Genomic DNA, 12565 nt, shown 5'->3' with positions numbered 1-12565 from the left:
CTTCCAGCCAAGAATGGCAGTAATTCTAAGATCCTCTCCAAATGATAAAAGAGATTCCCATAGACTCAAAGATTTTGGTTTTCTTTCCAAATAATCAGTTATATTCCAGGTCCTCAAATAGGGCTTGCATGGTTCCCAAAACTTGCTGCTGGTACCTGCAAGGAGACAATCTCCTTTCATTAATAGTCTCTGATGATAAATATTAAACTATTGCAGCTCCAAAATTTTTATTTTCCATTTCCCCCCCCAAAATTTTTATTTTCCATTTCCCCACTAATCAAAGGCCACATCAGTGGTAATCTGCTTTACATGTAGCCTTGTAATATTCAATCAGACTCTCAAACACATACTGTAACACAGCTGTAGTTAAACAAAGATGCCAAGCCTCCAAGAGCATTGCTTTACATGTTAAAATTTGACAAACAGCATGCAGAATCTTAACCTGTATCCTACAGGATATAAAGACAATGCATACAGAGTCAGTTGAAACATTTAACAAGACAAATGAGATAAAAACAGATTTTGCTGCTATGCTACAAAATGAAAACACATGGGTATTCATCTTTGACTGCATGTCTCTTTCACCACAGGGTATAGCTTTAATTTCCCATAAAATGCTTCAGCATTTACTTTTTTCCCTGACAATCAGTTCCATAAATTGTTCCACCTTTCTTGTTCACCAGATATTGTGCATGTAACAAAGCTTTTTTCCTTATGCTCCTTGTTTAGGTATGTAATAATCATCTTTCTTGCTGGTCAGTTTTCTGATGCCTTCTAGCCAAGCTTTGCACACCACAGGCCTCATTACTAAAATGACCTGCAAGAACTGCAGGGGCTTGAGGTTTTTTTCCCCATTTTTTTTTCTGCAAAAAGGTAAGATGTCTGCACAGTACTACAGGCCACATACCTGACACGCCCCTATTCTGATCCAGCATCTTCCACACCAGCCATAGCAGAATAAAGCCTGTGTCAGTCACTCAGAGCAATTCAGCTTCCCTCTCTCAATAGTCCTAATCTTCCCCCTATGCTGAGAATCCCAGATGAATCATCCCAGATGATTATATTGGTCTGGCTGAGCTGGAGCTCATTTCCCCAGGAAGCCCTCCCAGGGCTGTGCTTTGCAGCAGGAGCTGGAAAGGAGTTGGTAACGCCCCAGAGTTTTGGCTGCTGCTGAGCAGGGCTGGCTCAGCACCAGTGCTGTCTCTCAGCACCCCAGCCCGAGGCAGCAGGCTGGCACTTGGCAAGATCACAGGAGGGGACACTAATAGGACAGTGGACCCACATTGACCAGTAGCATTTCCAGACCATATATCAGCAGCTCAGACACAAAAGCTAAAAGGAGTTGGAAGTGGGGGCATTCTTTGTTTACAACATTTCCCTTCTGGAGCCACTACTATGAGAGCTGAAGCCTTGCTTCCTGGGAACTGTCCAGACAGCACCTGCTAATGAGAAGCAGAAAGTTAAACCTTTGGGGTTTTATTTTCCTTTGCTTGTGTGCACATAACCTTTTGCTTTAGTAACCTGCTGTATCTCAACCTGTGAATTGTCTCCCTTCTAATTTTCTTCCTCTGTTCAGCTGAAAAGGAGTAGTGCTAGAGCAGCTTGGTGAGGGCCTAGCATGCAGCCAAGGTCAGCCCACCACAGTCCTTTTTGGTGCCCAGTCTGGGTGAGACCATGGCAGTCTCACGTTAATCATGCTGCAGTTATAGCAGTTATTGGGTAGCAGGACAGAGAGTTGGCAGCTGAGCTGCTTATCTCCTTATTTGCCAAGTTTGGGAATGGGCTAACACAGCCAGTGGCTCTGTGCTTTACCCTGGCACTGATGGCCTTGCTGTGCTGGGCAAGGTGTTCATTTAAGGAAGATCTTGTCACCTCCCCAGGAAAGCAGACCACTGCAGATGAAGGAATCCAGCACCTGAGAGATTTAGCAGTGTGGAAAGTCCTCTATAATGACAGCTATTAAAAAAGTTAGAGTAGAAAACTTAATGTATTGGAGAAAGATTCTCCAGCTCCTTGAGTTTGTATCACAGAGCACTGTGGTCAGCAGTGGTGTAGCAAACACAAGAGAGCTCTTCCCACCATTGTCACCAGATATGAGTAAATGGACGTATAAAATGCATGAAGGCAGAACAGGGTAATCCTTTTAGGCTTAAAAAGTTATTTCCTACAGGACTTCTCTAGAGAAATTGATATGTTAAGGTAACTCTTGAAATTAAAATACTGAAAGGAAAGTACACCAGTCAAAGTTTAACTAAAGGACTCAGCATATGAATTAAAACATTTGTCTTGCCAAAAGAAATGTCATCAGATTGCCTTTCTTTCAAAAAAACAAATAAACTATAGAATAAAGCATGCCTTTTGGGGTTTTTGTAGTTTCATACCAACACCTCAATATTTCTGATCTCATTTGTGACATAGTAGAATATATGAATGTAACATGATAAGCTTTAAAACTGCTGACATAAAATTCAAAATCCATTTTACACTTTTGAACCAAATAACTTTGGAAGAAGAGCATGTTTGCTGGGTGAATTTCAATGACTTTTTCCAATTTTAATACAACTGCATTACAATTACCATATTTGCAAAACAAAGAGCACAAACCAGAAAAGCATAAAAAGAAATGGATGATGACATTTGCATTTGCAGAGTACATGGAATGTAAGTTTGATTTTTTTTCTACTCAGCATCACAAATGTGTTTTGAAACCTCAGTGTAGTAAGCATTATGCGTTCATTTGGGGAGTTTCATTTGCATTTAATTTGCTTTCAATGGCTGGATAGGATATTAATTTTGAAAGCTTATAATAATTTCTCATGAAAAAATACTATGACCTAGACATGAAATATCAACATATTTTTACCTTTTTCACTCAACACAATCCTGCTTTTATTACATGCCCAAAAGTAGAAATTTTTAGGACAAAGTAATTTCATTTTTTTTAAAATCATGCTCTATTTTTCAGAATTTCCCTTGAAACCAAGAAGATCACAGAGAACTTTTCATAAGTGTTTTTTTAATACATATTACTAATATTTCATTCTAGATCTTCTTTGATGCTGAGAGTCTTCAAAGCTCTCCAGGTGTCTAAGGCTCATCAGGTATGAGAAACCTTCATCTGAATCTTACTGATTAGAAAAATAAACCTAAGAAATTTTATTATGCCATGGCAGCCTTACTAGGGTTAGGATATCAGGTTCTGGAGGGAAGAACAGTCACTAGTGGTATAACACCACTGATTTGATTACTGACTCGGCAGAGAGTCCTTAAGACTTGTCCATTTTAATAACTAAGACAAAACAAAGGGTGATGATGGACAAAATTAATTTTAGTAGACTTGAAGGTGGGAGAGAAATGGATACACAGAAATGGAATGTTATTCCAAGTATTAGTACAGCTGTAAAGCTCGTTGTGACAAAAACTAGGACCTTATTCTACAGAGAAGGATTCAGCTCAAGCAGTGCTGTGTGAGCAGAGCACCACCTCTGACCAAAGCCTTACAGAACTAGCTCTGCAGACACTGACAGCCAGCACAGTGCACCTAATTTTTGTCACTAAATTTGATTTCCTTTTTTTTTTTTTTTTTAAACTTACCTTTCCTGTCATAATGGAAATGGTACCAGATAGGAAATAGGAGCAGTGGGGAGAAACCTAGGTTAGGTGAAACTTAATTTTTTATTGCAACCAAGTTGGAAAACTTGAAGTTGCCCAGATATCACAGGGACACATGATATGAAAATAAATAAGTAGTTAGCTATGTTAGGTTTAATAAAAGAAGAGTGAAATTTGGGTTGCATGGGTAAAACAAGAGCAAACAGGGAAGGGAGACCACATAGTGCAGTACAGCCAGGAGTTTACAGACAAGCAGAGAAATATTTTGTCAAAACAGCAGCAAAAGCAAAATTGTCCTTCTATAGTAATAGGAAAAAAAAAATGAGCACAAAGGCATGGTTGAAAAGCTCCTTGCTCATGTCCTGTGAGTGGTTCCCCCCCAAGTGGAGAAATCCTCACATTCAAACTCCTAGGAGCCTCTTATTCCAAACACAGTAGATGCTGTACACAAACAACAAAAAATCCCAGCATCTTCCATCCAGTTTAAATGGGGGTCAAGCATCTGTTTCAATATCTGCAAGTCCTTTAAAAACTTTTTAAAGCAAGTATTTAATGGACAACTGTGGGATGGAAGTATTGTAAAGACTGCATTGGGAAGTCTCCCTAGATATATGGTAATTATTTAATTAATTAGTAATTAATTTCTCCTTTTGGGAGAAATTGAAGAGTTTAATCATGTATGTAAAACTGTAAGTGTTCCTGAACAATCAACACTCTTCCTGGATTCTCTGTCATCATGCCAACTGCACCAGTGCTAGTTCCTCATGACAGAGAAAGAAACAGAGCTGGTATTCAAGCTGGTCACAATTTAAAATATTGGCCACTGGGAGTCATGTTCAGTTAAGAGATTTGTGGTCTCACAGACTTCAACAGTTAAGAGAGGAAAATTAGTTCATGTCATTTAGGTATCAAAGGAGGCTGGTGAACAGCTGGCTGAATTCAAAGGATCACTCAATTCAGTTTTTAGGGTGAGAAATAGATAAAAGTTCAGTACTACTCAGAAAACATTCAGGCAGAGTAGGTACCAGTTTTGATAGCAAATTCATCAGTGTGGGAGATCTCACCATAATGAATCCATAGATTCATTAAAAGGAAATTCTAAACTTTTGGCCATCTGTTAGCAATGGGTAGGGAATATATACAGAAGCCATTTCTGACAGATCTACAATGCAGTTTATAACCATGCAGCATCATGACTTAAACCTCTCTACACAAAAAGAATTAATGCCAACCACTCTTGTTCCCTTTTTTTTTTTAAGAGAGAATTAATTACTTCTTAAACACCACTTGAAAGACGTGGGAAGGAAAACCCACATAATTTTAAGGGGCTGCCATTAGGAGTGGGAATGATTGCATTGATAAAGTTGTTCTGATCCTACAGCTGACTCCAGTGACGCTCCTTTGTGAGTTCAGAGCTCCACCCACGCTGCCATACACCCACTGAGTTGTAAAACTGCTGGCTTATATAACTCCCTAATTCAAGGTCTAATGAATGTTGGCAGTTTTTATTCCCAAGTGCATTTTTTCTTTCCTGATTAAAATTCAATTCCTATGAGGAACAGAACTGTATACTATCAGACTGTTCTAGGCAGAATACATAGCACCTTCCCAGCTGAGTAGAATAACACAAAAACAGGGAGAATTTTGAAAACCCATCTGCATCTCTCTTTTTTGTATTCAACATTAAAACAAAATCATCCACTCTCAGCATTACAGAAAGCTGGACCTACACAAACTGCAGCAAAATCCTTAGTCAGGTCAGTCAGGTCTTAACCACAGTAAGATCATACAGTCAGTGATTTTTATAACAGTAGTGTGGTCACATATGATTACAAAAACCCATTCAATGCTCATGGCAGAGACAACTCTTGCACAAATTTCCAGGCACTTGGATTACTTGGTGGTAGATGTGCAGAGTCAAGCACAGCTCAGCTACTCCCACCCACTCCAAGTGAATTCCTCATCCCAATGAATTAAGCACAGCCTTGAACTGACTGGTTGCATTACCTGTGACAGAATATGCAATGATGGGAAAACCCATGTTAACACTCCAGCTTTCCTACACTAACAACTTCATTTGAATAAAATACTTATGAACAATTAATAAGCAAAATTATTAAGACTAGAATAAATGGAATAATCACAAGTTAAAAGTCCAAGTACTATTGCTCAGTGATCAAATGCTTTGTTTCATCTCAAGCATTATTACACACTCTTACAATGCATATATATTAACCCCTGTGTTTTCTTGTGGACAAAGATACACAAGAACAAATTCTGACAAGACTAGCTGTGAGATTACTGTGTTGAATAGGGTTAGGCCAGTGATTTGTAAATTCCTAACTGCCATCCTATTTGTTCCCTCTTTGGATTGGGGTTTTGCTTTTTTGTTTTAATGTGATTTTGTTCTGCTGTGAGATTTTGACATGTTTGGTAAAATCTGAAGCATGACTTAATTTGGGCACTAAAGAAAATCATCAAACTCATGCACTGTTTGAAGACTTCAGTACCTAAAAAATCCTATTTTATCATTAGAGCTACTTTTCCAAATACATCTGGATTTTTGAGCACTTGTCATAGTATATAGCACCTAATTTATCACCTGAATAGGCATCACTTTTCTAAGCAGTTTGTTCTGGGAAGCCACAAAAATCTGTTTGTTCCCTCTGAATGAAAACTACATTATAGAAACTTTCCTACAGCTGCTCTACACTTGAAGTTTGCTTACAACAGAGGTACAGTGGAGTGTTAAAAAATATAAATTAGTCCCTACAGATGTTTATGTTAAAGTATTATTCATATTAATAAGTCAAATGTTCAGGGTTAAATATCTGTATTCATGGATACAGCTAAAAATACTATTTGCATGCAAACAGTATGAATGCTAAAGCCTGTGCAGGGCTGAGAACTGCCTGTCTTTTATATTTAAAAAAAAATTAAATAACCTGTGCAAGGTAATAAAGAGCAAAATTAACAGATGCTGCTGGTCTGTGTTTGGAATATTTGTTTAGCTTGACATAAATGAGAGGAGAAAATCTGGAATAGAATATTTAACACCAGGTTTTTCCTCCCCTGGCACTGATGCAGAAGAAGCAAAAATGGAAGAAAAAGTCTAGCTTCTAACTATTGAGAAGATTCTGGGAAAAGAGTGGAAGATCTTCTCCATTATTTCTCTTGTATCCAGGAACAGGCACAGTCTTGCAGCACAGTAACTGAGGTTACTTGGAAGGAAACTATTGCTCTTCAAAACTCTTTTTTTTTGTTTTGTTTTGTGATAGCAAGTGTGCCAGGAAGGATATAGCACAGGAAGGATACATTTTGCTTCTGAGCAATTTTGCAGCCATGAATTTAGACAATCTTTACTTTTACTAGGCAAAGCAGACTGGTGCAACATCAGTAGAACCCAGCATATTTAAATCAGTTTGTGGAGTGGTTAGGACAGGATAGAAGTTTTGAATGTGTGAGTCAAATATTGATACAATTTGGTTTCCCAAGATTATGTTTTGGGAGGTAGCAAATTTATAATGCTCCAGAAAACGAAATGGGCTATGACAGGTATGCTAAATTCTGCTTAGATAGCATTCAGTGGGAACTGGCCCTTCTTCATAATTTAAATTCCCACAGTGTCACATTTTAATGCAAGAAACATGGCCTTTACTCACAGGATTTCCCCAGTTTTTAACTGCAGGGGACCAGTAGGTCCTAGTTTGGGGTTTTATGATTAAGATTTCTCTTATTCCCTTAACAAAAAAAAAAAAAAGTAAAAGAAAAAACCCACAGAAGAAAATACATATACACTCCTGCTTTTAAAAAAATAAAAAGAAAGAAAGAAAGAACTAGTTCCAGCAATCTGTGTATTTTAATAGAGCATAACATAGCTAACACTGAGGCCAACATCACACAGTTCAAGTGCTTCTGCGTTTTATGTGTATTTGTTGTAACATTTATGTTTGAAATGCATAGTCTTATTAATGATTCTTTTTAAGTGACAGATAGTATTTTATGTTTTTGTTGGCTAATCTAAGTTTGTTTTCTGTGGATTATTCCTAATTTTCTATGGACTGTCTCCAAGACCTAACCAGAGCAACACCTTTCCCATCTAGAATCACAAGGTGGTCTACAGCTACTTTCTTGTGTGTGCAAATGGAATTATTAAACCAAAAGATTAGTGGTTATCTCAAATATTTATTTTCTTTAAAAAATATCCTTCAAGTCATTCAGATTTCAGGATTTTATAGAAATGTTTTACCTGAGAGTCATTTTTAGGAAGCAATAATAATCAAGAAATTAATTTCTAAATTATGGGGGGAAAAACCTGCTTTTAAAAAAATCATTGTAATTATTATTCTCTTAACAAAGAAATATTAAATCAAGACAATTTTCTGTCAGACAGTGCATGAGTTTGATGATTTTTTTAGTGCCCAAATTTAGTCATGCTTCAAATTTTACCAAACGTGCCAAAATCTCACAGTAAAACAATTTTCTGTCAAACATTTTAAATAAATACCTAATGGCAGTGAAATATGTCCCTCCAATGAGTCAAGAAGCCTCTAGTATGCAAATGATCTTAGGAAGATGATACTGGTAGGGTTGATGAGATTAACTGCATCACTTAAGTGGCCATTTATTAGCTCTAAACTAATGAACAAGTTAAAATGTATAATTGCTCAGGCTATTTGTAACATTTGCTACAATTATTAGCTCAGCCAACCACAGCACTTTCCAGCTTTGCCATGAAAAATTATTGTTGCAGGATCTTCAAGACTTTAGTGTAAGCTTTTGTCTCTTGATTTAATTTTTCTTACCTCTTCTGCTCCAATAATTGCAAATTGCAAAAAGAGACAACATTGTAGCTTTACTCAGTCATAAAACACTACACATCTTTACAACAGCACATGAAGGACAGCTTGTACAACTAAAGGGATCTGGGCAGCCAGACTTGAAATTAGCTGATCAACTTTGCAAACTAAAATACCAAGGCCATTACCCTCTATTTCATGGAAAATTGAGGTCCCCAGGGAGCTATCTCTTCATGGTTTTGTTCAAAAATATAATCTCTGGTGAAATTAATTTAATGAGTAAGGCAATGTGAGTCTTTACAGTTTGGAAATACGTTGCACCTATATATCAAAATACATTATTTAACTACTGAAACAAATTACTTTACAAGTCTACAGACCACTGCAAAAAGATATTTAAACTTCTATGAAAATTTGCTTCAACTTTGTCCTTTACTGTAGGTCTTAATATTTCTTCAGAGATATTTTAAGATTTAGACATGCACCATAATGGTTAAGCCATTGCAGTTTTGTCACAAGCAAAAAATTCCCTTCTGGTCTAAGTCTGAACCTTTCAGAGACTCTGAACCTGATGTGATCAGCCAAGTGAGAAAGGGACATCTTAAGGGCATACAAAATTGACAGCTGCTTAGACACAATTAAGTGCCTATATCTTTTGGATGAATGGTCAGTCCAACAACTGTAAAATTTTCTAGATGCAATTCACAGCCATTAATAAAATATTATGAATATTGCTTGGCACAATCTATTAAATTTAACATAGCAGTTGTTTTGGATATTTACCACGTATTATGTGAGACATTCTATTGTCCCAAATACAAATATCCACCCAAATTCCAACGTTAATGGACAGGATACGAAACACCAAACCTTTAGCTGCAAACGATGACAGAGTTAAAAAATATCCTTGAAGAACAAAATACTTTGCCACAAGTTTGAAGACCAAAAGTCTGGAAGTGTATGACCTAGATTTTTACAGCAACTGGTCATTTTTGAATCTTCAGTATCTGCATGCTTGACTCCAGGCAGCCTGATTTTCAGACACTGCATTATGTTTCTCTATTTGCAATGCAAACTCTTTCACCAGGCAGTAAATTCAGAATCCCAGAATGAAGGCACTCAGTTCCACTAATTCATTTCTAAGATCCTGGTCAGGTGGTGGACTCCAGATAAAATCAAATCTATTTAGAGATGTGATTTTTTTTCGTTAAATTGACACTTCACAGGCATGCAATGTAAAAGGAAAACAACCCAGTAGCTCACTAAATTTTTTTAAATTATTTTGACCAGCCTACTTAGCACATATTAAAAAAAAAGTCATCACCTCAAACAGACAGAAACAGCTTGTCTTTTCTCTGGTTGTAATTATTGGGCTGCTCAATCTAATTCTGACATCAATTTCACAAGTGATTTTCTGCTCAGGGTTTACCAACAGAAATAACTTGGATAAGAAAACTAAAGGCAGGTTTCCCAGCCAATACTTTATTTCCTGCTCCTGCTTGATATATAAACTGTACTTGAAATTTCATCTTTAATAATGATCACTTAATTAAATTACACACCAGTGGTTTAAGTTGTTCTGCTTTTCTGGAATTTGATGAAAAGGGGTGTAACAGTTGACAAGCACTTGCACTTAAAAGAGAACATATCTTTGATGTCAAGTATGTCTAAAGGATTCTCAAGTAAGAGTAATATCAAAATGGGCTCACCACCACTCAATCTATTCCCAACAGTTACCTGCTGGTCTAAGTGCCCCTGCACCATTATAAAAACCTGTCAAGCATTCAAAATCAATTACACACAGGATGTCAAAAGCTGCCACGCCAGCTGTCCTTGCGGTGCCCAGCAGCTCTCACTGCCCATTTCCAGTTAAAAACTCATCGAGCTGCGCCGCTGCTTTCTCAGCTGTGATTCACTGCAGTACAGAATCTGACCTCTACATACCTTCATACACAAAGATGAGTGTTTATATACAACAATTCTGTTCTTAATATTTGCATAATTACAGCTATAATGAAAAATTAAAGATATTTCAGGACATATTAACATCAAGCTACAATTTTAAGGGGAAAACATTAAGTACTTAAGTTGTTCATGTGTGTTGCCTTTTTCAGTGATTGTATGTGACACTAAAATGGAAAGGCAGGTTTCAAATCTATCTCCTGCTGTCTCTTCTACACAGCACATGGACTTTAAAGCATTTATTTACCATGACATGCAGTAGGAATGAATATTGCAATTATTGAAAGATGTGAGTCCAAAAAGAATGGCTCCACTTGGCTACAGAAGCAGCCCTCCACATCTCATGAGTCTCACATATTACTCCCAGTGCTAAAAGCTGTTTCATATCCACAAACTTGGAGGGACAAGATGCTCACCTAGGTATTGATAACAATATTTGATGTGAGTAACACTGAACTACAAAATAAAACGTCCCATCACTAAGCTCCATCTACTCACTTTGTGATAACTTATTTTCATTTTATTGTTACCTGTTGAGATAGGTTTTTTTCCCTTTCCATATGAATTTTGACATTCTCTTTAGTGGAGAAACTTCTGTTTGTGCCATAAAGATTTAATTCTTCTTGAGAAGTAAGCTCTTTTCCCAGGCAAAGCTTTTCAATAGTTTGCAGAATTCATAGAAGATGGTTCTATGGCCTTACACTGAAACCAAAACTATAATGGAAACATTTTGTTTTCCTATAATGTTTTTCAGTCCAAAAGTTTTAAAAATATTTTGAAACTTTTTGAAGAAAAATCAAGGCTTCTGAATTGAGAGCATCTGTTCTGACACAATTCTATTGCAAGAAAATATTCAAAATACTTTATTTTAAGTCCAGTGTGAAAAAAAGATCAAATCAAAGCTGTTGTGTGGAAGAACTGACATACCCCAAAAAAGCTGAGAAAAGTTTACTGATACTGTCAGGGACACTTTGTAGTAGAAGTGCACGAGGAATTAAACATGAGTTATTTGTCAAAAGCATTTGTAGACACACTTACTGTGTGACTCTGTCTTTGCTGGAGACAGCACAAAATGCCCCTTTGGATGCTAAGGGAGCCCACAGCAAAGCCCACTGTGCCATTTCAAAGGTACCTCTAGTGACAGCTGCATTCTTCTGGCATTCATCAGATTCACACTTGCTTTGCAAAACCTCTATGAAATAACCCTTAGCATATTTTAAAGGAGCCCAGCTTCCCACAGAGCTGCTTTTGCTGCTCCCTGCAAAGCTGGGTGCCTTGCCAGCCATATGTAGCTGTGAAATGGAGGTTAAGTCACACAGCACAGAGAGGCCCCAGCACTGGGATTTTAGGAGAGTGTGGCTCCACATGTGCTAACGAGCAGCGTGGTGACATTCTGTCTCTGATACACACCATGTATTACAGCTATGGAAAGCTCTAGACACATTTCACTCTTGTTTTAAATCAGCAAGAAAGAGTGCCAAATGTTTGGGGGTTTTTATCATGGAATAATCATATCTTGATGAATATACATAACTACCAGTAACACTGAAAGATGAGGGCAGTCCTCAAAAAGATCAGTGTTTTTTCACATACATACATTTTAAATAAATGCTAAACCTAATGTCCATGTTTAAAATTGAAAGCATATTCTCTAGAATAATGCAATCAATGTTGTACAATATTAATACTTGTATTTTGAAACAAAAAAAGGAAAATAAACTCCCAATTTATCTTTACATTTAGTCACTTGTTAGAGCCTTCTCAAAACAGTTTTAATTGTCCCATGCACTGACTATAAATAAAGCCCTCTTACAAAGCCCTCAGAAAAGCATCAATTTAGCAAGTAACAACTTTACCTGTCTCCATCGGGCCTTTGGCCTCAATCTCTCCCTACAGAGATTAGGACTACACAGAATCCAAGACTTTGTGCTTCACTGTTCAATGAAGTTCTCCAGTGCTACAAAAAAAAGGAAGTGTTCATTAAGTGTACTACTACTATTAATAATAGTTTGAGTGATGATAACAACAGCAGATGAGTCATACAAATACATTTCAACAAATGAAACAGGGCAATTCACTTTCTCTCCAAAATGATTTGACACTGCTGCAATAAATTGATTGTCCCTCAAATGAACACATATTATAGTTTCCAAGGTTACAGAAGGCTGCAGTCTTGAATAGGTTTTGTGCTC

General features: G+C 37.1%; 1 long non-coding RNA gene across 1 annotated transcript in view; it reads right to left on the bottom strand.

The window, feature by feature from the left end:
• Positions 1-12326, bottom strand: part of LOC139594026 (uncharacterized) — a 31663-nt gene extending 19337 nt beyond the window's left edge. The window contains exon 1 of the long non-coding RNA XR_011680491.1: positions 12230-12326. This is a non-coding gene — a long non-coding RNA (uncharacterized lncRNA). The remainder of the gene's footprint in view (positions 1-12229) is intronic.
• Positions 12327-12565: the final 239 nt, after the last annotated feature.

Source organism: Agelaius tricolor, unplaced genomic scaffold (assembly GCF_023055355.1).
Source record: "Agelaius tricolor isolate 1412-34295 unplaced genomic scaffold, bAgeTri1.0.p SCAF_11, whole genome shotgun sequence".
Taxonomy (NCBI): domain Eukaryota; kingdom Metazoa; phylum Chordata; class Aves; order Passeriformes; family Icteridae; genus Agelaius; species Agelaius tricolor.
Note: the sequence above shows the minus strand (reverse complement) of the source record. Positions and strands in the feature narration are given on the sequence as shown.